Source organism: Neophocaena asiaeorientalis, unplaced genomic scaffold, assembly GCF_003031525.2.
Source record: "Neophocaena asiaeorientalis asiaeorientalis breed wild unplaced genomic scaffold, Neophocaena_asiaeorientalis_V1.1 scaffold230, whole genome shotgun sequence".
Lineage (NCBI taxonomy): Eukaryota > Metazoa > Chordata > Mammalia > Artiodactyla > Phocoenidae > Neophocaena > Neophocaena asiaeorientalis.
Window position 1 is genome coordinate 1,821,038 of NW_020175186.1, and position 25,118 is coordinate 1,846,155.

At 43.9% G+C, this 25,118-nt stretch overlaps 1 protein-coding gene across 2 annotated transcripts in view; it reads left to right on the forward strand.

Annotated features, from left to right (window-relative positions):
- The window catches only part of NAV2 (neuron navigator 2), a 274,074-nt gene that overhangs the window by 79,348 nt on the left and 169,608 nt on the right, over nt 1-25,118 (forward strand). The window lies entirely within an intron of this gene.

Genomic DNA, 25,118 nt, shown 5'->3' on the forward strand with positions numbered 1-25,118 from the left:
CACTCTTCGTCTGCAAAGGTAACTTCAACACCAGGAAAAGCAGCCATTTTAGAGAGAGTGGGTTTGTAGTTAAGGAGCAAATGCCTCTGTATCCTCCGGGTCAGGGCTGTCCAATGGAACTTTCTGCAGTGATGGTGGTATTTCACATCTGTGCTGTCTAATGTGATAACCACTAGCTACATGGGGCTGTTAAGCACTTGAAATGTGGCTGGTGACAATGAGGAACTGAAGTTTTAGTACATTCAGTGTTAATCATTTAAATGGCCCCATGTGGCGAGTGGCTATAGTATGGGACAGCACGTCTCTGGATAGTAGTTCAGGGAGCAACCAGAGGGTCTGCTGCTAAAGTCCATCATGAAGAAATGGCTTCCTGGTCACAGAAGACCATTGTATGGTTCCATTTATATGAAATGTCCAGAGTAGGCAAATCTATAGCAACACAAAGTAGACTTGTGGTTGCCAGGGCTCAGGGTCAGGGTGAAGGCATACAGAGGGGCATGGAGAGTGACTGCTAATAGCTTCGGGGGTTTTTTTGCTGTAATAAAATGTTTTAATTAGGTTGTGATGATAGTTGCACAACTTCATAAGTATACTAAAAACCAGTGAATTATACACTTTGAACGGGTGAATATTATGATCATGAATTATATCTCTATAAAGTGGTTTTTAAAAAATGGCTCCCTTTCCTGCCGTATTTGAGTAGATGTTCTGACCGCAGTTCTGCCCCTGCTCAGTGGTGCTTGTGGTTATGTGCCTCCCCCTTCCTGGGCCTCAGTTTACCCTCAACAGAATAAGGGCATTGCCTTTGCCACAGGGTAACGCAGAAAAGAATTCCCAGTCCTCCTTTCCCTGTATCTATTTAACTTTAATCCAGTTCAGATGGGCTGATCCCTGGGATAGAGGATGAGCCCCCTTTTTCTAGGAACCCATTTCCAGAAGCTCCCCCAGTTCCAGGAGAGCCCCAGGCAGTAAGCAGAGCTTTGAGGCAGGTAACAGAGTGCCCTGCTCTGTCCATTCCCTCTGGAACCACAGTGTAGAAAGCCTTTGGTGCTGGACTAGGAATTTTAAGTAATGGCTGAGATATTTATCTTTTTGCCTTTGATCCAGATAAAAGCAGATTGTAACTCTGAGTTGTCATTTGATCTAATGCACAGAAACAGGTTTCCATACCCTTGGCGAGCGTAGATTCCTGGCAGGCAAAGGAGAGATTCCTGCTTGTGAAATGTGCAGCTTTTCCGTGGTTTGTGGTTAGGGGATCCTGAGGAGTTTCTGGGAAGTCCATTTCTTCAGGAGCAGGCTTGAGCTGGTCTTTTGATTCTCCCACTTCTCATGTGGGCTTTTGTAAAACAAACCTGTCAAAGGGTCCGAAATCAGTGACATGAGAGGAAGTAATTGTCATCCTCTTCCACTTCACTGCTGTCAGAAAGCCTTACATGTGCGCCAGCAAGCAACTGTTGCAAAAGCCTGCCTTAGAAATAACTTCAGGGCCTGCTTTTAGTGTAGATGAGGTGGTGGACTCTGAACAGCAAAGGACCTCGTAACAGTAGTAATGAAGATAACGGTCATGGTGAGCTGCTAGTTATTGAGGTTTTCTTACCTGCCTAGAGGTGTTTGAGGCACGTTGCATGCATAGCCTTGCTCAGTCCCTCACACCACTACCAGGGAATGTCAGTAGTATCTCATCCATTTCACAGATGCAGACACTGAGGCTCAGAGTGGTGAAATAAGTTGTCTATGTCACACCGCCAGCAAGGGCCAGGGTGGAGATTTGAGCTAGGATCTGCATGATTTCAAAGCCGGTGTTTTGCTTTTAACCATCATGCTGTCATACAAGCTCGCTTTGACTAAACTCACCAATCATTAAGCCCCTTTTTCCTGTCAGGTTCTGTGCCAATTACTGGAGATGCAGCTATGACCCAAACCAGCAAATGCCAGATGAGTGGTGAATTGACTACATGGAAGGAGAGAGTATTCTAGGCCGAGGGAACAGCTTGTGGAAAGTCACGGGGGCCGTGACAGGGCCTGGTACTCAGTGTTGGAAGGATTGCGTATCATGGAGAAGAAATGAGAACCCCGTAGTGGAAGGAGCAGGCACACAGCAGGATCAAGGGAACAGAAGTTGAGAGCTTTCTTGCACGTGTGTCTGAAGCAGGCAAAGTGACCTTCTCAAGTCTACCCAGCAAATCAGTGCTAGACTCTTAAGTTCTTTGTAGGCAGGGAACATGCCTCATGTTCGATAAATCTTTGTTGAAAGAACAGACGGTGGCCGAAACGGGATCAGAACCCAGGTTTCCTGAATCTGGTTAGTGTTCTGGGCAATCTTCTTACTCTGAGGTCTCTTGGACAATTCCGAATTGGCCTTGGACAGGGGGCGACTGTGATATTGTAATTTGTGATAAGACATATTTATTTGGTTTTCATCGCCATTTTTGGCACAGAGCTCCTAAAATCCTTGGAATTTTCTAAGCTATAGGAGTGGTAAAGGTATCTTTTATTCTGTTAGTGAGGTGACTTTGGACCACACCTAAGCATGGGGGCTGGTGGCCAGTGGAGCCAACCATGTGACTAGAGGGTTGTAACTTTCAGTCCCACTCCTTGACCTCCGGGGAGGGGAGAGAGGTAGAGATTGATGTCAAGCACCAATGGCCAAGGATTTAATCAGTCATGCCTCTGTAATGAAGCCTCCATAGAAACCCAACAGGACAATGTTTGGAGAGCTTCCGTGTTGGTAACCATATGGAAGTGTGGGGATGATGGAGGTCATGGGAGCTCCTGGTCCTTTCCCGGTACCTTGTCCTAGGCATCTCTTCCATCTGGCTGTTCCTGAGTTACATCCTTTTATAATAAACCAGTGATCTGGTAAGTAAGATATTTCTCTTAAGAGTTCTGTGAGCTGCTGTAGCAAATTAGTCGAATCCAAGGAGGATGTTGTGGGTACCTTCAGTCTATCTGGTCAGTCAGAAGTGCAGGCTTGTGACTGATGTTTGAGCATTGGTAGAGGGTTGGGGGTGGGAAGCAGTCTTGTGGGATTAAACCCTTAACCTATGGAACCTGACATTAACTCCAGGTAAATAGTGTTAGAATTGAGTTGGATTGGAGGACACCCAGCTGGTGTCAGAGAATTGCTGGGAGGTGTGGGGAATCCCCCCCCAACACACACACGCACGCACGCACACACACATGCATACACGCACACTGGAATTAGTACTAGAATTCTTTTAATGACCTAGTGTGCCTCCATGGGCCAGTCAGGGCAGAAATCAATTTTTGGAACATCGTGCCTTGAGCAATCCCAGCCTGGGGGCAGAGCTGCCCAAGGAGCTTTGCTAACCTGATGGGCTTTCAGTAAAAGAGAAGGCACATCATGGTCCAGTGATAGTTTTATTTGTGGACACAGGGACCTGATGGAGCTGGGTGGTGATGAAGTCCTGGGCCGGCTAAATCCCAGTGAGTTTCAGTGTCTGTGAACACATGTGATGACTTACGCAGCCGCTGTGGCGATCCTGATGGGTGCGACGATGGGTTGCAGGGATTTCATCAGTGAATTTCTGCTCAGTTAGATCTCAGCCGAGTAACTTCTTTTGGTGCTTACATTCTAATTTCTAAGCAAAATGTCTATGTTTGGTAGTATTTCTTTAACTTTATCTCATTAAATAAAGATTAGGGAACTGTCAAAAGCAAGATGAGCTAAGGCCAATGTTTTTGAGATAGAGAAAGTAGGAGTGGAATTTATATTTGGACTCAAGGACATTTTGGCCTCTTGGCAAAAAAGTGATTCTCGTGCATTTCTGTATCTCTTGAAAAAGGCTGTTCTGCTTGCAGATACCCACAGCATGGGGCAGATCTTTACATTCTACTTAAACACAACTGGACTTTAATGTCTATAGTGCTGGCTACCAAGATGTTAAGTGAAGCAGAAAAAAATATGTTTAAATGTAGTAGTTTTGGTATGCCTGACTCCTTATCCACCCCATGAAATTGGTCACTGTTGATCTTTGTGTTCCTTTGACCTAGCACAGAAGAGATATTTATTAAATAAATTACTGCCTCCTGCAGAGTTATTTATCTTTTTTTATTGAAGTACAGTTGATTTACAATATTGTGTTACTTTTCAGGTGTATGACAAAGTGATGCAGATGTGTAAATATATATATTTTTTTCAGATTCTTTTCCAGCATAGGTTATTACAAGATATTGAATATAGTTCCCTACCCTATACAGTAGGACCTTGTTGTTTATTTTCTGTATAGTAATGTGTATCTGTTAATCCCATACTCCTAGTTTGTCCCCCGCTTCCCCCTTGGTAACCATAAGTTGGTTTCCTATGTCTGTGAGTTGGTTTCTGTTTTGTAAATAGATTTATTTGTATTATTTTTTAGATTCCACATATAAGTGACATCGTATAATATTTGTTTTTCACTATATGACTTACTTCACTTAGTGTGGTATTCTCTAGGTCTATCTATGTTGCTGCCAATGGCAATATTTCACTCTTTTTTATGACTAATATTCCATTGTATGTATATGTGTGTGTATATATACACACACACATACACACACACGCCACATCTTCTTTATCCATTCATCTGTCGATGGACACTTTGCATCCATGTCTTGGTTATTGTAAATAGTGCTGCTATGAATATTGGGGTGCATGTATCTGTTCGAATTAGAGTTTTCATCTTTCCCAGATATATGGCCAGGAGTGGGATTGCTGCATCATATCGTAGCTCTATTTTTAGTTTTCTAAGGAACCTCCATACTGTTTTCCATAGTGGCTGCATCAATTTACATTCCCACGAACAGTGTAGGTAGGAGGGTTCCCTTTCTGGAGAGTCCATTTTAAATGCCCATCTTCATGAAGACCATCCCATTAATTTAGCTGGAAATCTTCACCCTTGGGAACATGACCCTGTGGGTGTGTCTCTCCCTAATCCTAGGATAGTTTCCTAGGGACCCAGACTGTGTCTTACTTTTCTCCGTACCCTGCCTGCCTTTCCAAGAAGTATCACTTTGTACATTTGCTCACCCAGCATGTTTGCCTCCAGACCGGCTCCCATGAGCTGAAAATTCATTGGCATCTCAGAGGGAAACTAGATGAAACAGACACTTTGAGTGCATAGCTTTATTTAAGACAGGGGCAGGGCATGTAATCTGAGTTGTGGAAGGGAAGCCATGCATTCCTGGCTGCTAGTTTAAGACTCTCCTCCTAAACTGATATCCTTCAGGTTTATTTGGTTTAACTCCTGCTCTGGAAGTTGTGCAGCAGAGTTGTCATGAAAGCAGCTCCTCCAGGGTTCCGGCCGGACAGCTGCGGAATAGCTGGCATTTTTCTCTCCTTCACTCAGTATTGACAGCAGGTTTGAATCACCCTGCCCTGTTTTCTGTAACATAACCAGGCCAGAAATCATTTGAAAAACACTTACGATGCCTAACTTGATCTTCTTTTCAATGAGAGGGTGACATTGCCTGGTACATTTTAGGTTTTTGTGTTTGGAGATGTATTAAGAACATAAAAGGACCTCCCTCTTCTGCCTCTCCTATTTCCTGCTGATCAGCATGGGAATGGGGGATCCTTTTACAGTTGGGAAGATCCCATCCGCCCTCTGCCTCCACCCACATCCTTGGACATTCTGGGAGAAATCTGTCCGCTCATTCTTTTGCTGCTGGCCACCCCAGTTGGGCCGTTCCTTCTTCTCAGCTGGATCTCTGGCGGGCTTTCTTAAGCTCACCCAAATCCCTGACAGAGCTCCTCCTTTTCATACAGAGAGAGTCAGAAGTTCTCCAAATGGTAAGCTAGTAAAATGTAAAAACTTAGCCAAAGCTGCCCGTGTGTGCCCCTGCCCAGCTGCAAGCCCAGTTCAGGACTTCCTTTCCCTGAAAGGAGGACTTTGAGGCACAGAGCAGAGGGAGGCAGGCAGCCCCAGCTCCAGTTCCAGGTCGGCTACTAATTCAAAGAGTGACCTTGAGCAGTTAATCGCGCTCTCTGGGCCCTGTGTTCCTCCTCTTTAAAAAGGGCATCCTATCAGCTAATTGAGTGCTTCCTTTCAGCTCTAATGTACGTTGATCACATGATGGCTCCCTGACTCATGTTGTCTGCCTCTGTGCCTTTCTTGTCCCTTGGCCTTCCTTACCCTCCTATAGGTATTGCCTGGTCTCCAGAAGCTAATAATGCTCTGGATAGCACTTTCTCTCATCAAAGCCAAAACAAGGACTGCATCCATGGGAACTGCCATTAACCTAGACGCCAACTGTGGACATGATGAGCCAGCTTGTACCAGTTCATGAGAGCCAACTTAACAATTTTTAGGACTCTCAGAAGACTGTTGATGTCATGTCAATAGTTTGATAGCTGCCATGGCGGGAGTATTTACACCACAGAAATTGGCACACACTGTAAATCAGAACTTTTTTAGTCTTCTTCAGGGTTGTTAGATATTCACTAGCCTACCACAGAGATTCAAATGAAATTGATCTGCCAACTCACAGGTGGAAGAAGACCCAGAGTCTTTCTGGAAGTGTTATGTTTTACTAATTTTGTTTTGTTGGGGTGAAGGTGGGGTTACATTACTGTTGGTCAGTAGTATTTGTTCCTAGTTCTTGTTTTGTTGAAATACTCGAGCCTGTAGATCACAGAGCTTCCCATCCTATGTGCAGTATCCCTCTCTTGGCACTGGAACTTCCCCACCTCCTTCTGTCCTCAAAAGAGTGACATAAGGCTTTGAGCGTAGATCTTTCCTGAAAGTTTAAGGCCATAGAGGGGTTACAGTGTTGCAGGACGAACACCTTCAAATTGAATATTGGATATTCCTGTTCTTAAAAGTCCTTCAGCTTCCCTGCCCCTGAGAATTTCTCAGTGACCACATTTTGTTTTGTTTTTCAGACTCCAGCTTCCTACTGTATTGTTCAGTTCTCCTCTTCTCCCTCTCCCTTTCGTATGCCAAGCAGTTGTTCTCTGTTTTCTTGTCTCCTTGCAGACCATGCCCCAGAGCCTCATTTTACACACTTCCTTGGATATGGCGGCCCATATCCAAGGTATTTCTTAAACAAAGCTTCTAAGAGGAGCTCTGGTACCAGCTATTAAAATCATACTGTTTTTTCACATTCCTCCGTCTCCAAAGCTTGGTAGCTGACTATCTCCAGTTAACAATTCATTTTGGCCTCTCACCTTCTGAGATGGCCTACACTCTGCCTGTGGAATGTGTATCTTTCTAAATAAATCCACTTCTTACCTTTAAAAAATAAATAAAAATAATTCATTTTAACTCAAAGCTGGTGCACAGCTTTCCTGTGCCAATTCAGTGCATGCATTTGGTGCGTATTTATTGAGTGTTGACTTTCTGCTGGCCTTTATGGTTTCACGGAGTCCATCAGGGCCTCAGTTTTTGGTGGGAGCGAGTCTGCAATCAGAAGTTATCTGATTTTCCTTTTTTTTTTTTTTTTTTTTAAACACGGGCTCCATAGTTGTGGCACGTGGGCTCCGTAGTTGTGGCACGTGGGCTCCATAGTTGTGGCACACGGGCTCTGTCGTTGTGGCTCGCAAGCTGTAGAGCACAGGCTCAGTAGTTCTGGTGCACGGGCTTACTTACTCCACAGCATGTGGGATCTTCTGGGACCAGGGCTCGAACCCGTGTACCCTGCATTGGCAGGCAGATTCTTACCCACTGCGCCACCTAGGAAGCCCAGAAGTTATCTGATTTTCATAAAGAAGAAAATGACTTTTGTTGAGAAGGGGGAACTTGTCAAGTGAACCTTAGAATACTGAATTACCATGTCTCCTCTGCGTTTGACCATTTAGAGGGAGCTGGTCTGCTGTCTCACTTGAAGCTTCTGCCTTATGGAATAGTTAGTAGTTTCATGCAGGAGCCTTTATTCTCTCAAGTGTGCCGCCTTTGTCGGTGCTGGTCTGTCTCTGAAATGCTTTCTGCCCTCCTCGTTCCTCACCCTTTTTTCCCACCAAGTTTCTACTTCACGTTTTAGGTTTCAGCTCAGACTTTGTTTCCTCTAGAAAGCTTTTCCTGGGCTCAGTTTGAAACCCCTCCTCTGTGTTTCCACAGCACCCTGCCCTTATTCTCTGGTTGTCCTCATCACGCTCTGTGGTTATCTCGTCCATCCTTCATTTGCAGTGGGGGACTGAGCCTTCTTCTCTTTTCTGTCCATTGCCATCACAGCACTTGGTATCTAGAGACTTTAGGTAAATATTTGTTGGTGGAGTAAATGAATGAATGAGCTGTAGAATCATGATTTACAGCTCAGGAGCCAGTAGATGTGTACCTGTCATTTGACATTGGACAAGCTACGTAATCTTTCCAAGCCTCAGTTTTCTCATCTGTAAAATGAGGATGTAGCAGGATCTACTACTTAGGGTTACTGTGAGGGGTAAATCAGGCAATGCAAGTAAATGGCTTAGAATGGTGCCTTTTATACAATATATGCTCAGTAAGATACTGAGCTGTTTTTAATTGTTAAAATCATGAAGAGTAAATGATAGGGACATAAACTGGTATTTTTGGTATATGTACCAAAAAGCAATAATTTTCACCATTTAACTGAAGGAAAATGATCCTCTTTCCAAATAACATCGAAAGCTATGTCTGTGATTCTTCAGTAACCAATACTGATGTTGAGCTATGCAGCTTGAAGCGTCACGTGGCACTTTCAATTGGACACAAGTACTAAGGAAGAGAAATGGGATAACATGCTTTTGATAAAAAACCAAATCAATATGTATTGAAACATAAAGTCTCTGTTGTTGCTGCTAACTGGCTTAACTAGAAAATATAGTTAACTAGAATTATCTCTTTTCAGTTATTAAAAGCATTTCTAATTTGTATCTTTGCAGTAACTGACCTAATGATGTTTATCTAATCCTCGTGCACGCATTCAACCACTTAATCAAACATTTACCCTGTATCAGGTACTGGAGAAAAAAGGATGAGTGAAACAGAGCCCCTGGCCTCGAGGAATTAATATTCTGGAGCAAGGTCAGCAAACTTTCTCTTAAGTGTCCAGATAGTAAATACTTAGGGCTTTATGGGGCATAGGATCTCTGTTGCAAGTACTCAGTTCTGTCATTGTAGTAAGGAAGCAGCTATAGACAATATGCAAAAGGATGAGCATGGCTGTGTTCCAATAAAGCTTTATTTACAAGGTTGTGGGCATAAACAACAAGGACCTACTGTTGTAGCACAGGGAATTGTATTCAATATCTTATAATAACCTATAATGGAAAAGAATCTGAAAAAGAATATATATATATATATATATATGAATCACTTTGCTGTGCACCTGAAACTATAACACAACATTATAAATTAACTATACTTCAATTAAAAAAAAAAAAAGATTTGGCCATCAGGCCCTGGTTTGCCGACCTCTGTCCTAGAGGACATAGGTACTTAGATTGAGCTAAGTCTGGACCAGGCAAGGTCAGCACCAAGGGCTAAGGCCTGTGAAGGACAGAGGATGGAGAGATGAGAAGAGGATGAGATGGGCTGTGACCCTCACAGGAGAAATGGGTTAGGGAGGTGGGAGTGCTGTGCTGGGTGAGGTAAAGGAGAGCAAACCAAGGCCAGGAGGAAGAGATGCAGGACTTGATGCCGAAGCAGGTGGTGGCTGGTGTAACTAGGGATCAGTTGTCCCAGACCTGCACTAAACAGCCCACATACTGGCAAAGACCTTCCGCTCTTGGAGATCTGATTGAACAGCCTGGATCCCACCTCAGAATTTCTGCGAGTTCCTGTGGACTGCTTCCCCCAGCTGCTCTCTTGGAAGGTTGTCTCCATTCCACCCTCACCCTGAACACAGAAACCTATTTCCGTGATGGCTTCCAGGGGAAACCCACTCATAGCCAGCATTTCCAGTTTTGTTTCACACCTTTATTGGAGTATAACTGCTTTTGGTGTGTTAGTTTCTGTAGCTTTTGTGGCAGTTTATGGTGCTGTCACCAGGAGGGATGTGTTGCACATCACGTGTCCCCTACCTTGCTTGTCCCGCCCACTTCTTTTCCCTCTTTTTCTCTTTTTGATGGGACCAAGCAATTATTTCCTTTATCTTCTGCAAGACATACAGGTTCTCCTAGGACTTCAGCCTCTGCCTGGCCCAGGTAGCTTATTAAGGAATTCTCCTAACAGAAACAACTCTCCCATCGTAGCAGAAATTCTGCTGTTCCCATTACCCTAACAGGCGGTGGCTTCCCAGAAATATGCTACTACCCACTGCTTAGCTCACAACCCACCTCCCACCCCCAACTGCATAGCTTTGGTCCCGGCTCTACTACTTTCTCAAAGGAGAGTGAGGGTGGGGCAGCCCTCTGTAGCCTCCATGTTGGACAGACCTTGGCTTGAATCTCACCTTTGCATTCACCTGCTATGTGTTTTCAGGCCAGTGACTCAGTCTCCCTGAGCCTGATTTATTGTTCTGTGAAATAGACTCGACACCGCTCTCCTCGTTGTGTGGTTGTGAAAATTCAGGAAAAGAACCTACTTGCCAAGCTCGGTCCTAGTTAGTGTGGGGCTAATGCTAGTTGTCTTTTCCTGCCGTCATGTCCTCCTTTAAGTCCCAAATTGGGTGTATAAACTTGCATCTGGGTTTCTTTCACTCATTTATATCTTTGTTATTGTGCCACGTGTCTCCTGATAGAGGAAGTTTAGCCATTTGCCTTGAACTTGTGGCTTCCGGATTGACAGCTGGGAGAGACTTGATCAGTAGTTGGTTTGATAAAAGTCGAGACCATCCACTTTGTTTTTGGCTTGTCAGCCAAATTTGGGAAAGAGTGAGTGTGGTGGTCTACATGTCTATTTTTTCCAGCCCGGACTGGGAGGTGACTTGTAAGGATCCTTCACTGCGGAAATAAATTCAGTACGTGTGCTGAATGGACGGAGTATATGCATGCTGGGTGAGCAGGGAAGAATAACATTCAGATTGAGTTATGTGTCCCATTTTTCATTATGCCTGGAGGCAATGGCTATGCCCTCAGAGCTCCTGGTTGTCACTAGTATCATGAGTGCGTTTGGCTGACCAGATTTTACCCTGATCAAGTGGAGAATCTATATATTTTTATTTTAATCATTTGGTTTGGGTGCCTGGACACTTTATTTCCTTTTAATACTTTATAAAGAATTGAGTTCTGAAAGTTCTATGCAGGGGTGACGAAACATGGCTTGAATGAGACTTCTGGGGCTGCCTCTTGATCCCAGACTGAGTGAGGTAACCCACTTGCCATCCAGAGTTCCATAAGCATTCTCCTATCACAGTGTTTTCACACTTTGTTGTTACTTCTCCTCTATGGTCTGTCTCACCTATAAGACTTAGGACCCCTTAAAGGCATAGATTTCTTATCTATTACTGTATCTCCAGCACCTGGGAAAGGACTCAGAAGAGTCAGAAATGTTGGAGGGATGAAATGGGATCTGATGGATGGAGGAACAGACACTACATGTTGTGGTGGGTTTAGGATTCCAAGGAGAAACATCACTAAATAACTTTGAGCCTCAATCATATTCCTGGTTACTGTACCTCCAGAATTCATTATTCAAGATGACAAAGATCCCCTGGAACAACATTTAATAAGCCTTGGCATGTGTAAGTGTGCGCTAAAACCTCCAAGCTGGTTCCTGAGCGTGCCTGGTTTCCACATTATATCTCATAGCCCTGCACACGGATGAGAAGCTTCTTGACTGCATTTCACTGTCATTCATGTAAAGAGCCCTTTGAGTCTTACAGAAACAGAGCAGATGTTGCCAGGAGTGTCTGAGTCATCACGGCAGACAGTGAGAGCTGTGTATTATCTGGGCTGCCTCCAGTGAGCCTGGTGAGGTGGACAAGGCACACAGGCCAAAGCCTGCCTTGCACGGGGCCCTGGTTCACAGAGGAACAGAGGGAGCTTGCCAGCGATCTGCAGTCAGCCTGGATGGGGCCGTGGGAAGCGTCTTACAATCCATGGGCACTTTGGAACGCACAGGGCCCCAAGAAGCGCAGCTTTTTCTCCCTCTATAAAATCGGGTCAGGGAGAGCGTTTAGGGTACCCCCTGGCCCCATTCTGCTTATGGGACAATTCCACCAGGACTGGGTACAGCTGTCCCTTGCTTTAAGAAAGCCCAGTGTTAGTGGGGAGATGAAAGTGAGTCTGTATGCAGATACTTTTGCAAAATGCTCTCCCATCATTGCTCCTTTGCTCCTTATAGTGAAGGAAGAGAGCTTCGGTCACCATCTCCGTTTAGTGAAGTGCATGGGTTAAGAGCATGGACTTTAGTGTTCAGATTCTTGCTCTGTTGCTTCCCAGCCACGACCTTGGGCAAGTTGCTAACATCTCTGAGCTGCAGTAAACCCACTTCATGAGATGCTTATGAGTGAATGAATGAAATCATGAATTAAATGAATTCAGTAAATGAAATTATTTAGTGCACTTTGCACAGTACCTGGCACTGGTTAGCACTCAGTAAATGGTAGTTAGGGATGTTAGTTTTAGTTTTACTTATGAATAAGCTGGAGTTCAGCTAAACTAAATGACTATGTCAAGGTTACCAGGCTATTAAGTTGGACTTGCCCCCATCCACAGAGTCCTGGGTTTGCACGATGCTTAGGGTGGTGTGAGTTGCACAGAGTAAAACAATGACCTTGCCGTTCTCTCCACCTCCTCACGATTCTCTGGTTTTTAAAAGATGTCTTAGCTTTACAGCAGAGTACTAGATTGCTCTAAATGAGTGCTTTGCTTACGAAAACTCAATCTACCCCCAACTTGTCACAGCCAGGCCTGTTGTATAAAACAAAACAGACACTTGAAGGAAATTGCTTCCCGATTTGGATGAATAAAGCTGATGAGCAGTCTTTAGGGATATTTTGTACCTCGGCGTATGTCTTTTTTTTTTTTTCAGAAGAAAATTTCTGTTTTCCGTTAAGGAGACGACTGTCAGGTGAAAAGGTTCAGAAGTCTGGTAGAGCTGGGTGTAGATCAGTGACGGTCACGAAGCCCCGGAATTATTTGATCTATCTGATACCACGTGTCTGCATACTTGGCAGAATCAGGATAAATCTGCTTTTTTTCCCTCCTGTTCCTGCACTTTTGGCATAATACAATCATAGATAGTGAATAATAGTCCAATTCAGCTCTCAGTTTCTACATTGATTCCCCTGGAGAAATACAATAAGTTAGTTCTTTGGTTGGCTGCCGATTTTGATTGGCAGAAAAAATAACAGCAGAAAGATTGCATTTTGCCAGCATCCTAAATTCTGAAGAACAAAAACCATACTTAAGTTATTGCCCGGCTGTTTGACATCCCCATTTTTTAAGAAGAGTCTCCTGGAGAGAAAAATTCTCTTTTTCCTCCTGGAAGGAGTTAAAGGTCAGAGAATTTCACTGTAGCATCTCTGAAAGCTGTTGATGGAAGACTTGATGAAAATACCGTTATCTTGTACCAAAAGAGCACGTACTTTGAGAGTCCAGTTTAGAGTCTCGTCTTCAGGCGGGTAGCCTGGGAGTGTAGCTGAAATGTGTAGACTTTGAAATAAAGTTGCCTGGCACTAATCTGTTTGATCTCGAGGCACCTAAAGCCTCATGCCTCAGTTTCCTCATACCTATCTCATTGGATTTTTAATGCAAAAGAAAAAAGTCAATACAATGAAAGTGCTTCCTAGCAGTGTCTGTACAAGGTGCAGGCTCTGTCAGTGTTGGCTGTTGTTCTTATTAATATAGGATTATTAACGTTGTTACAGCTTTTTTTTTCCCCATGGAAACCTCTTGTCAAATAAAATCTTACTTGTAAAGAGAGCTGCTCTGGTAGAAGTGGAGCAGAGCACATATAAAAGCAGGTTGGGCCAACTCCCCTTTTCCACAAATGCTGCGAACACTCCCTTCCCCACCTCACCCCGCCTCCTTGGCCATGGAGCCCGGGGAGCTCCCACCTTCCAGTGCTGTCGTGGGCCCTTGACCTCTCGCTGTCCACAGAGCAGACCTGAGTCATGGGCCTGCCCTGACAGGTGTTGCTTTAATCCTTTTTGATGGTTCACTGTCAGTGGGTGAAAAAAATCAAAGGGAAAGGAAGACACCTCAGTAAGAAGGTTTCTTCCACTTTCACCTTTTCCCAGATCCTCTCTTCTCCAAGCTGAATGTCTCCTTCATTTCAGCCACTCCTTGCTGAGAATAGTTTACGGTCATCCTCAGATTCTAGTCCTTATCCTGGGCAAGTTAAAGATTTCTCAGCAGGACTTCCCTGGTGGTGCAGTGGTTAAGAATTCACCTGCCAATGCAGGGGACACGGGTTCGAGCCCTGGTCCGGGAAGGTCCCACATGCCGCGGAGCAGCTAAGCCCATGTGCTACAATTACTGAGCCTGTGCTCTAGAGCCGGTGAGCCACAACTACTGAAGCCCGCGTGCCTAGAACCCCTCCTCAACAAGAGAAGCCACCGCAATAAGCCTGCGCACCGCAATGAAGAGTAACCCCTGCGCGCCACAACTAGAGAAAGCCTGCTTGCAGTAGTGAAGACCCAACGCAGCCATAAGTAAATAAGTAAAGAGGTAGGTAGTAAGTAGGTGGGTAGGTAGGTAAATAGATAGATAGATAGATAGATGTTCTCAGTGTGTTGTAGTAAGACACGAATTCTTTAATACCTGGATGACAGTCACCTGGGGAACTAGTCAGACCTCCAGCTGCTTGGCTTCATCCCCAGAGATTCTGAACTGGGAGGTTGGGGGGGTAGGGCCAGCAAAGCTACTTTATTTAACAAGCCCCAGTGTCCTAAGTTCGGTAACAGCTGTGCCGGTTACTGATTGGGAGACCTTGGAGAAGTCATTACCTGCCCAAGGATCTGTTCCCTTTTGAGGAAATGAGTGACTTAAAGTAGAGGATCTCTAAGAAGCCTTTCCAGGTCCAAAATTCTAAAGATTTCACCATTCTAGCTCTGGTCTGAGCTGTGCACAACAGGACAAGATCCTTACCTCCCTTCTTCTAAATGTCATTCCTGTGTTCATACAGTCCAAGATCACATCAGTTTTCATGGCTGCCATGTGTCAGGACTGAGTCACAGTGAGCCTGTTGATAGAAATCTTTTATAGACATCCCCCTGCACAGCCATGACTGCTGCTTCCTGTTTTCCTGTAGGCTTTTGGCTTTAGTACAGAGCCTTATTCTAATCCTTTTGAAATGAAAGGGAACAGGTACATATTAAGGATATTTAGTGTTCAAAATGCAGATCATGAAAGCATTCCACAATCTCCAACTTCCCAGGGGGAAAATAAGGTGCATCTTCTTCCTTCTCCTTTGTGTAGCTCTCCTGATTAGTGACTATTACCTGTTAGACAGCAGTCTTATCTGCCTTGGGTTACATTCCCATTTTCTGCCCCCCTCCATTAGGACAGTTTACCAGAATGCATCCTATAATAGGCTGTTTCCTTAAGCTATCCCATAAAATCAATTCTATGGCAAAAAATAGGTTTGGGATTCATACTATCCCATTATCATTTTGGATAGTCCCAGTGCAAGTGAGCATGTTAAAGGCTCTGAGAAGTCCTGCAGGCAAGAAAACTGACTACTCTTTAGCCCTCTGTTTTCTAAACCTACCTGAGCCTGGAATCCCTTCTCTCTGTTACTGCCTGTTTGTATTGTCTAATAGGAGGCATTCTTTTTTAACACTGGTTCGGAAGCTCCTATTTTGGAGTGCCCATCCCTTTGCCCAAAGAGAAAACAAGAAGACTGGGCTGGTATCTTAGGCGAAGAGAGTCTATAGCATTCCTTAACCAGCTCCATCTTAGGGGGATGTATTTATAATAGTGTACAACCATTGCACTCTGCCAAAGAGCTGTTAGCTGTGGACAGTGACCTTCTGCGAGAATGAGATTTGCCCCCCTTTAAAGTGTTTATCATTTCTGTGAAATTTCATACACCCTTGAAGCAAGGGAGAAAGTTTTCTACAGCCAGTTTTGTACTTAGAGCCATATATGGTACAAGATAGAGAAATGGCTTGACCAGTTAAAACAAAAGCTTTCTCTTCAAACATATTGCTTGGGATTTTGAACAAGTGAGTTCAAGAGAGAGGAATGAGTTGTTTGGGCGGTGATAAGCCTTCAAGAAATGAAAGATGAAGAATGGGACCGCTTTTTGTTGTTAAATGTATCTTCCTTCAGGTGTCAGCTGTCAAATGATTTGTCTCCTTACCCAACAGAGTGGGAGCATTTACCAATATGTATAGGACACTTTTTGATGTAAAGGGTGTATGGGAGGGACGGAGGGAAAGATTTTCAGAATTCTCTTTCTAAGGTGTTACCAGGTCAACCATAAGCCCGGCTGTATACTAATATTTCAGGCAAGTTAACCTTTGTTTAGTTTCCCCAGTTCTTTATGGCATTAAGTAGGATTGGAAAACGTACCTTGTAAAGCTGGAGAAAATGTAGTGACAACTATGTAGGAAAATGGTACTCTCTTCTTTTACTGCCTTTTAGCTCCATTTAGAGCAACAAATGACCTCATTACCCATAGTTTCACTTGGTTTTATCCAAAATAAGCCACGGAAGAGAAAGAATTACCTTGAAATTACATTCCGCACATTCATTTTTGGCCACGCCCTCATAAGGTACTGGCATGTTTATACATAATCTTTTTGATGACCCAGTATAGCAAAATTCTCACCGTTCACAGCAGGAAACGCATTAAAAGCATCACCAAGGATTCTAGTCTTCTGAGTTCACTTAGTTGTAAAGAGAACAACTGGCACGATTAGCCAAGAGGGATAAGCTAGGCATACCTGATTTAATTTTGAGCCATATGGAGGGATTCAGTGTGGGTAATAGTTGTTCTTTGTTTATTGATTTCTGGGCACCTGTCAGTGCATCACTTTCACTAAGAGAAATGAGCCACTCTTGAAAGGACAAAGGCACGGATTTCCAACAAGTATTTCCGGGACCTAGTGCATCAGCCATTCTTGTGAGTAAGCTAAGTGTGACCACTAACTCCAACGCAGGGCAGCAAATATCAGGACCCCAGAGAAGGCCTGGCAGAGGCTTCCGTCTCTTTAGATGAAAAGAGATGGCTTCTGGTTTGGGGGTTCGGGAGGTTTCCTGGAAGAAACGGCATGAAAGGTAGACTGGGTGGGGTGGGTGAAAGTCAAGTAGGGATGTGAGGCAATGAGGGGGGCAAGGAAGCATCCAGTCGGAGGAAACAGCTTGACCAAAGAGTCAGTGATGGCCAATTTAAGGAAGGAAAAGTCTAGTGGTGTAATTTGCTTCCCTGCTTAAGTTTCTTAAAAAGGATCACTATTCCTTTGAAGCAGACATTTTTTCAAGCTAGAATAAAATCATACTAATAAATTAATATTTGAAACTATGTAATTTCATGTGATTCATTAACATCAAAGATAAACTTTAGTTTAACAAACATTTATTGAGCCCTTATTGTGTGCCAGACCCTGTGCTAAGCACTGGAAATAAAGTAGTAAACCCCTCACCCGTTCAGGCTGTGGTGGTCAGAATTCGGTTACTTGCAGCCAAATATAATCTTTTTTTTTTTTTTTCATTGTGAACATTCCTCCCTTCCCCCAGCCCATGGCAACCACCCTTCTACTTTCTGTCTCTATGAATTTGAATACTCAAGGGACCTCTTATAAGTGGAATCAAACAATATTTGCCTTTCATGGCTGGCTTGTTTCACTTAACATAATGTCTTCAAGGCTCATCCATATTGTAGCAAGTGTCAGAATTTCCTTCCTTTTGAAGGCTGAATTAGTACTCCGTTGTGTGTGTGTGCGGGTGTATGTGTTTGTGTGTGTGTATACATATATATACACCACACTTAGCTTATTCATTCATTTATCCAAACAATGTCTATTGTTTAACCATTGATGGACACTTGGGTTGCTTCCACCTTTTGGCTGTTGTGAATAATGTTGCTATGAACGTGGGTGTACAAATATCTGTTCAAGTCCCTGCTTTCACTTCTTTCGGGTATATACCCAGGAGTGGAATTGATAGATCATATTCTCTGTTTCATCTTTTGAGGAATTGCCATTCTGTTTTCCACAATGGCTGCACAGTCTTCTATTCCCACAGTAGTACACAAAGGTTCCAGTTTCTCCACATCCTCACAAACACTTGTTATTTTCTGTTTTGTTTTGTTTTGAATAATATCCGTCCTAATTTGTATGAAGTGGTATCTCATTGTGGTTTTTGATTTGCATTCCCTGGTGAGTAGAGACGTTGAATGTCTTTCTGTTTGTGTATTGGTCATTTGTATATCTTCTTTGGAGAAATGTCTATTTAGGTCCTTTACCCATTTTTCAATCAGGTTGTTGTTGAGTTATATGAGTTCTTTATATGTTCTTGATATCAAGTCCTTATCAGATGTATGATTTGCAAGTATTATCTTCCATAGGTTGTTTTTTCATTCTGTTGACTGTGTCCTTTGATGTACAAGTTTTTAACTTTGATGAAGTCCAGCTTACCTATTTTTTTTTTTTTTGCTCATGCTTTTTGTGTCATATCCAAGAAATCATTTCCAAACCCAGTGTCATGAAGTTTTTGCCCTGTGTTTTCTTGTTAGAGTTCTATAGTTTTAACTCTTACATTTAGGTCTTTGATCCATCTTAGGTTCATTTTTGTATGATATAAGGTAAGAATCCAACTTCATTTTTTTGCACATGGATATCCTGTTTTCCCAGCACATTTGTTGAAAAGACCGTCTTTACCCCACTGAATATTCTTGAAAATTATTTGACCATATATGTAAAGGTTTATATCTGGCCTCTCTGATTCATTGAGCTATATGACTGTCTTTGCCAGCATCACAATGATTTGATTACTGTAGCTTTGTAGTAAGTTTTGAATCAGGAAGTATGAGACCTCCAAACTTGTTCTTTTTCAAGATTGTTTTGGCTATTCAGAGTCCCTTGAGATTCCATCTAAATTTTTGTATGGATTTTTCTATTTCAACAAAAACATCATTGGGATTTTGATAGGGACTGACTTAACAGAACAACTTTAAAGAAAATATTTGTTTATATAAATCATCATTCTTATTCTGACTTGGATGTTTTAGGAGCCTATGGAGTTGTAGACACAAAATGATCCTTAGAGAATATGAATCCAAAGCCCAGCTCCCTCTACACCATGCCCTTTCCCTTCTTGTACACTTTTCTTGGTACTTCTCCTGACCCCCCCTCTCCATCTTTCTGTACCTCCAAGGATCCTCTCAAAGGAGTTGGAGAGAAACTATGTTTAAGCCCATGCCCTCAATTTTAGACATTGATCACAGCAGTGTTGAGAAGGCGCCTCGGGCCAGGCTCCAGGCATCCTGAAGAACCACTAAGTGGATTGAGTGAGGTTCATTTATGTGCCCCTCTGTGGTCCGGTGGCTAACATGGTTGTAAAGAAACTGACCTGAGTAACTCTGCAATCAATCTCCAGCCCATATGGCTAGAGTCCATGCACTTACAAAAAAACCCGAAAAACTGGTTTCAATTGTCCAAACAAATTTGAATGCTCAAGATTGATACCTTGACAAATTATAGGAAATTGTGAACCTTTTCCTAGGCCCAATTATCAGGCCTTTTCCTGAAGGTGATGGAGAGGATTTAGGCAAGAACCATCCCCAGGGCAGGTCTAAAATCACAGTAGGGTGACTGGAGCTGAGATCACCTGGCCTCACTGCCTGGGTTGGGTGCCTGCTGCCATCCGGACCAGACCACCAGTGTCTCCCTAAGTAGGGAGCTGGGGACAGAAGGGGCCGGGGACCAGTGTTGGCCCTCTTGAAAGGAGAGAGGAAGAAATGCTTATTTATCTGCCTTGGACAGTATTTCCATTTAGAAAGTATTTTGGTTACTGTCAGGGAAGGTTGAGGCTGGTTGCCAGAAAAAACAAACCTTTCCCCTCCCCACAGGAGGATTAATGCTCTCCCTAAACTCTTAAAAAAAAAAAAAAAAAAAAAAAAAGCTTTTCTCTTCTTCAAAGGCCTCCTGTTTCTGCAGTATTTCAAATGAGAATTTTCCTTTTTGCGATGGTTTGTCAGTTGGTGGTGGGTGAACCTGGCGAGCTGGCCTTTTAAAGCCGAGATGTTCAGGCTGCAGGGTGTGGTCCACTGGTGGGTCGTAAAATCTGTTCAGGGCCCCTGTGATCAGCATTTTAAAAAGTGGACTAGGGCAAAATATACCGGTGTCTATTACATACAGTGAGTCTTGATATTTTTAATTTTACATATAGATATTTGGGATGTTTATTGGGCATGATGTAACGTGTTATTCTTACTATGTTTAGTAGTCCGAAACTTAAGACCGTTATGCTTAAAATTACCTTTGGCTAAACAAAGGCCTGGTCATGTTCCCAGATCTGGCCAATTCTCAGCAAAATGTCGTGCTAAACAAATACATATAAATAAATAAAGCTATAAAAGTAGCTATTTCAGATTAGTTTTTGAACCTAGTCCTTATTTGGGCCTTCTGATTTAATTTCTCTTTGGTTGATTGCATTTTCCAAAAGAATAAATTGAGTATAAAACAGGTAGTTTTAAAATACTTATGTATTTTACATATAAAATGAGTATTTCTGATTTAATGGAACAGTGTTTCCCCAACTTTAGTCTTTCACAAACTTTCTGCATGATTTTTGCCACATCGGTGAACTGCTTGTGTTTTTATTTGTTTCGTATTTTCCTTAAATCAACTCAAATTAAATCTACATCTACTATCTGTGAAACTGTTGATTTATATATGGGCTACTTATCTTTTCTGATATGCAATAAAGTAAATACGTAACTTTTAAAATACAAAAATGTTTATCCGCGTGCCATCAGAAATGTTCGTCTCACCTCTTTACCCCATATACCATTATTGGGAGAACACTGGTAGTCAGAACATTTCTTTTGTGCTTTCCTCCTTTTGCTCTCTCAGATTCCTTTGTTCCAACAAAGGTTCCTATACCTGAGAAAAGAAACTAGAGCTGTTAGTTATTAGAGAGAGCAGTGTTCTTAATTTTAAAGAACTCCCCCTACCCTCCCTCCCACACATTTACTTTCATAGGATACTAGCATTTTAGAATTCACTGGCAGCTCATTCAAGGTTGAGTATACGTTGACCCAGCCAGTTTTCTGCATTTATTGGTAAGCATCTTAAGAGAACCATGGAGCGGGAATGATTGACATTAAAGAAACACCTGTATGTCGCAGCACAGGGAAACTCACTTGTTTAGCGAGTGAACTTAGTTGCGTTCTTGGGACCCAGCCTCATAGGGTCTCTTGGAGACTCGCTGAGATTTGAATGGAAACAGAGCTGAAAGGATTCTAGAGAAAGAGCTTATCCTCTTTCTTACAAATGGGGTGATAGAGGCCCAGAGGGGCAAAGTGGTATACCTGGGGTCACACCTTCAGCTGGTGTAAAACTTGAGGCTTGGCCTGCCTCCCCACATCCCTCCTGCATTTATCTCACTATCTCAGAAGCCTGGTAAGGAAAGTCTCATGCTGGGAATCACAGAAGCCTTGTATTAGAAATGGCTGCTTTCCACTTCAACCAAGATCTGAGATCACTGATGCGATACCCTAGGGATGAGAGAAACATGTCAAGTTCACCTGGACAAGACCACTCATGGCCTGGAGCCCCTTCACTGTTAAGGGGTTTTCTGTCTATGACATAATGTCAGAGTATTGATGATCTGATTCTCAGGTGCCCTGTAGCCCTACTCAGGGAACTTCTGTTCTAGAAACCAAATTCAGAATCATCCTCCAGGACGACTCTTACAGATGTAATGAGTAGCCTTGAAATGTCCCCATGATCCTGTAACCAGGGGAGCCCAGGCAAAATGCCAAGCAGAAATTCTGAAGCTCTGAGTCCTGATCCTGAGTTTGCACTGAAAAGTTTTAATAAAACCCTAATGACTAATCACAAATTTTGAGTCTCTCTTACCTTAATTGTGACTTGCAAAGGTCAAAACTACCAACCAACGATTCAGAAACCATTTACTATTTTCTATGCTCTGGCAGGCTTTGGGACACAAGGGTGAATGGGGGTGGGGGTCATCTCTGCCCTGGAGGAATCTACAAACCAGTGGAATAACAATGAAGCTTTCCCAGACTCCCTGGGGAGAATTAGGAGATCCCAATGCTTGGATCTCCTGGGACCATGTACAGCCCTCTAAAGCCTTGACATTGTTTCTGTGCTCTGTTTTGAGGTCCGCTGACCCTTTGGGCAGTGAGTTCCTAGAGGGCAGGGTCATATCTTACTCAACTCTGTATTCCCAGTGCCTGGTGTAAGTAGGTGGCCCTCCAAATGCTTTTATAAAAAGGGAGGTATGGACAGTGTCCTGGGAAAACAGAGCAGGGAGAAATACCAGGTGATGTGATGCAAACCAGAGGGTTTGCATCATTCAGCTCGAGGGTCTCAGGTAGCTTGACAAAGGAGGAAGGCATTTGAGCTGGGGTTTGCAAGACAGGGAGGAGTTTCTGGGAGCTGTTTGGGGAATGGCCTGAGGAGCGCCTGTGTGTCCGCCATGGCTACACTGCGTGGGCTTCTTCCCTGCACCTGGCACCTTCCCTAAAGGAGACACACATCTTTGGTTGGTCTGCACATTTCTCTTAGACAAGCCAGCCATCTGTTTAGTTCTGGATCTGTCCTTAGCTAGTTAGTAACAACTGATTTCTAGCTGTGTGTGTTAAGGTTTAAAAACACACAGAAACGCTAGGCAGGGGCATTTCTTGTCCAGAGGATTTCAGGCGAGCTTTATAAGAGTTCCAAGGAATGTGTGGGAGCAGAGAAGTGACACTGATCCATGTATGTCTGCTTAGTAGGGAGTATGCCTGAAACTTCTTTAGGAACGAGGGGCGTACCTCTGGTCGTGATTTGTTGCAGCTCCTGTAAGCACATTGCCCCCAGAGCCCCTTTTTCTTTAGGGCTTCTTTGCTACCAAATGATAAGATGTACTTATTAATTACATTCGTTATCATCTGTTCCTCGCTGCCAGAGCGTAACCTCCGTGAAAGCAGGGGTCTTGGGGCATCTGTGAAAACTGTCACTGAGGCATCCCAAGTGCCTAGAGAATGTGTGGCATATACTAGGCACTCACTGAATATTGATATGAATGAGTATATTGAATGAACGAATGAATGAATACTTCTGCCCCAGATCCGAGCCCAAGTAAAGGGAAGAACAGTTGTCCTGAGAGAGTGGAACTCGGGACTGGAGGGTCACCAGTATTTCCTCCAGGGCGCTGGCCTCTGTGGCATAGGCTGGCTCCTTTCCAGTGGCTGGGCTGGTTTGTCCCCCACAGTGGATATCGTGAATATACCCAAGCAATACAAAAGGCGATGCCCCAGAAGTACTCTAGTCATTTAAGTGGCTGTTGTTTAGATGTGTTCTTTATCACAGGAGGTAGCTGTGATGCAGTCCCAAAGAACACTGTGTCAGGAGACCTGGGTCCGAAGCCCAGATTTGTCCATTTCCAGCGAGGTGACTGAGGAGTAATCATTTGCCCTCTCTGAGCCTTAGTCTTGTCAAACAGGGGCGGTAACCCCCTTCACAACGTGCCTAGCACTGCACGTCGTGACACCCAGGAAGCCCTCCATGAGCAGCGTCGCACCTGAGGAGACCCTCTGAAAGGCCAGTAGTGTGGGTGGGTTCTGTGAGCCTGTTTCCCAGGCAGTCCCTGGCTCTCCCCAGGAAAAGATCCAGCAACGCCCCTTGAGTTTTGTTAGGGAGGATCATGCAGCAGCCCCTGCTCCAAACCCAAATCCCCAGTAAGTCAGGAAGATGTATGTGTTTTAAAACATTGGGAGGTCTGCATTGGATCACCCTGGAGCCGTGGCTTCCCGGAGCAGCTGAGAACGAAGGGAAGCAGTTCCTTTGCCGGGAGCTCTCCCGGCTCGTGTCCCACAAGGGGCTGCCTTCACTCTGCTTTGGCGGCCGTTGACTTTTAAATCATAAAAAGCCGCTCTGTATACAGTTTACTCTGTTGCTAGAAGGCGGCAGAACATAGGTATTTAAAAAGAGAAAAAAAAAAAAAAAGAGCAGAAGAAGCAGCCGTTAATCCCGCCAGGCTTCTGGGCACTGGAGCAGTTGCGGATGACAAAAGTTAATTAGAAACATGAGCAGTTTAACCGAAAACACTTGTGACAATTGGAAGGACAGCGTTTCGGGTTGGAGAAGTTTTCCTAGGGAATCGTTGCGGAAGAAAGTGGCTACCGCTGGGTAAGTCCTGTCATCGTGACTCTGCAGGCACAGACATGCTTTTCGGGGGCCGAGGCACTGCGTCCTGCCTGCACTGGACGGGCGCGGCCGTGGGTGGGTGTGGGTGCTGGGCTCAGCCACGTCCCTGCCACCTTCCCTCTGACAGCTGCCCTGACGTCGGGGCCGGAGCTGCGCGGCTCCGAGTGCTGCCTGAGGAAGGGCACTGCAGGGTTCATGTCTGCAGGCTGGGCCACCTCGGTGCCTAGCGGAGCACCAATTTGGAACCCGCCCTTCTCAGAATAATTCCAGTTCTAGTTTGGAAATATTTTGAAGCTTTTCTGAGAAAAGAGTCTGGCCGGGGAGCTACTCCCTGACCGCCAAGGGGGAAACCTTGACTTTCAGATAACCTGCGTGTTTTCCTGCTTACGGTGAAGGCTTGTGCCCAGTTCATACTCTTAAGCTCAAAAGGCTTTTTTATTTTAACTCTAACTTGCGTTGTGTTCGTAACTCTTTAAAAGTGCCAACATAGGAAAAACGTATTTGCTTTGATGGGATTTAGCAACTTTTGTGGGTAATTCTTCTTCTGTAAAGATTATACTTGGTTTCTCTTTTTCTGGATTTTTTTTTTTTTTTTTGGTCTATTCTGTTTGAATGTCTCTGCTACATTGTTTTCTTAAAGTTGGATAATTCTCAATTGTTTGGCTTAACTAGGAAACGGGGTTGTGGGTTGAGTCATTCAAAACAGGAGATGTTTCCTACATCATTCTACACCATCATAGTGGTGACGCAGATTTTTGTTTTCCCGTAAACATATGTGCTTAATGTTGCCTTGTGCGTGTTGATGCTAAGATGAGCAGCATTCACACAGCATACACCAAAAGGTGACAAGGGGGGCATGTGAATAGCACGTGAATAGGAGAAAGTCAAGGTAGAGTTTAAATTCAACCACAGGTAACGCACGAAGCAGGTAATGGAGCTGCGCGGCG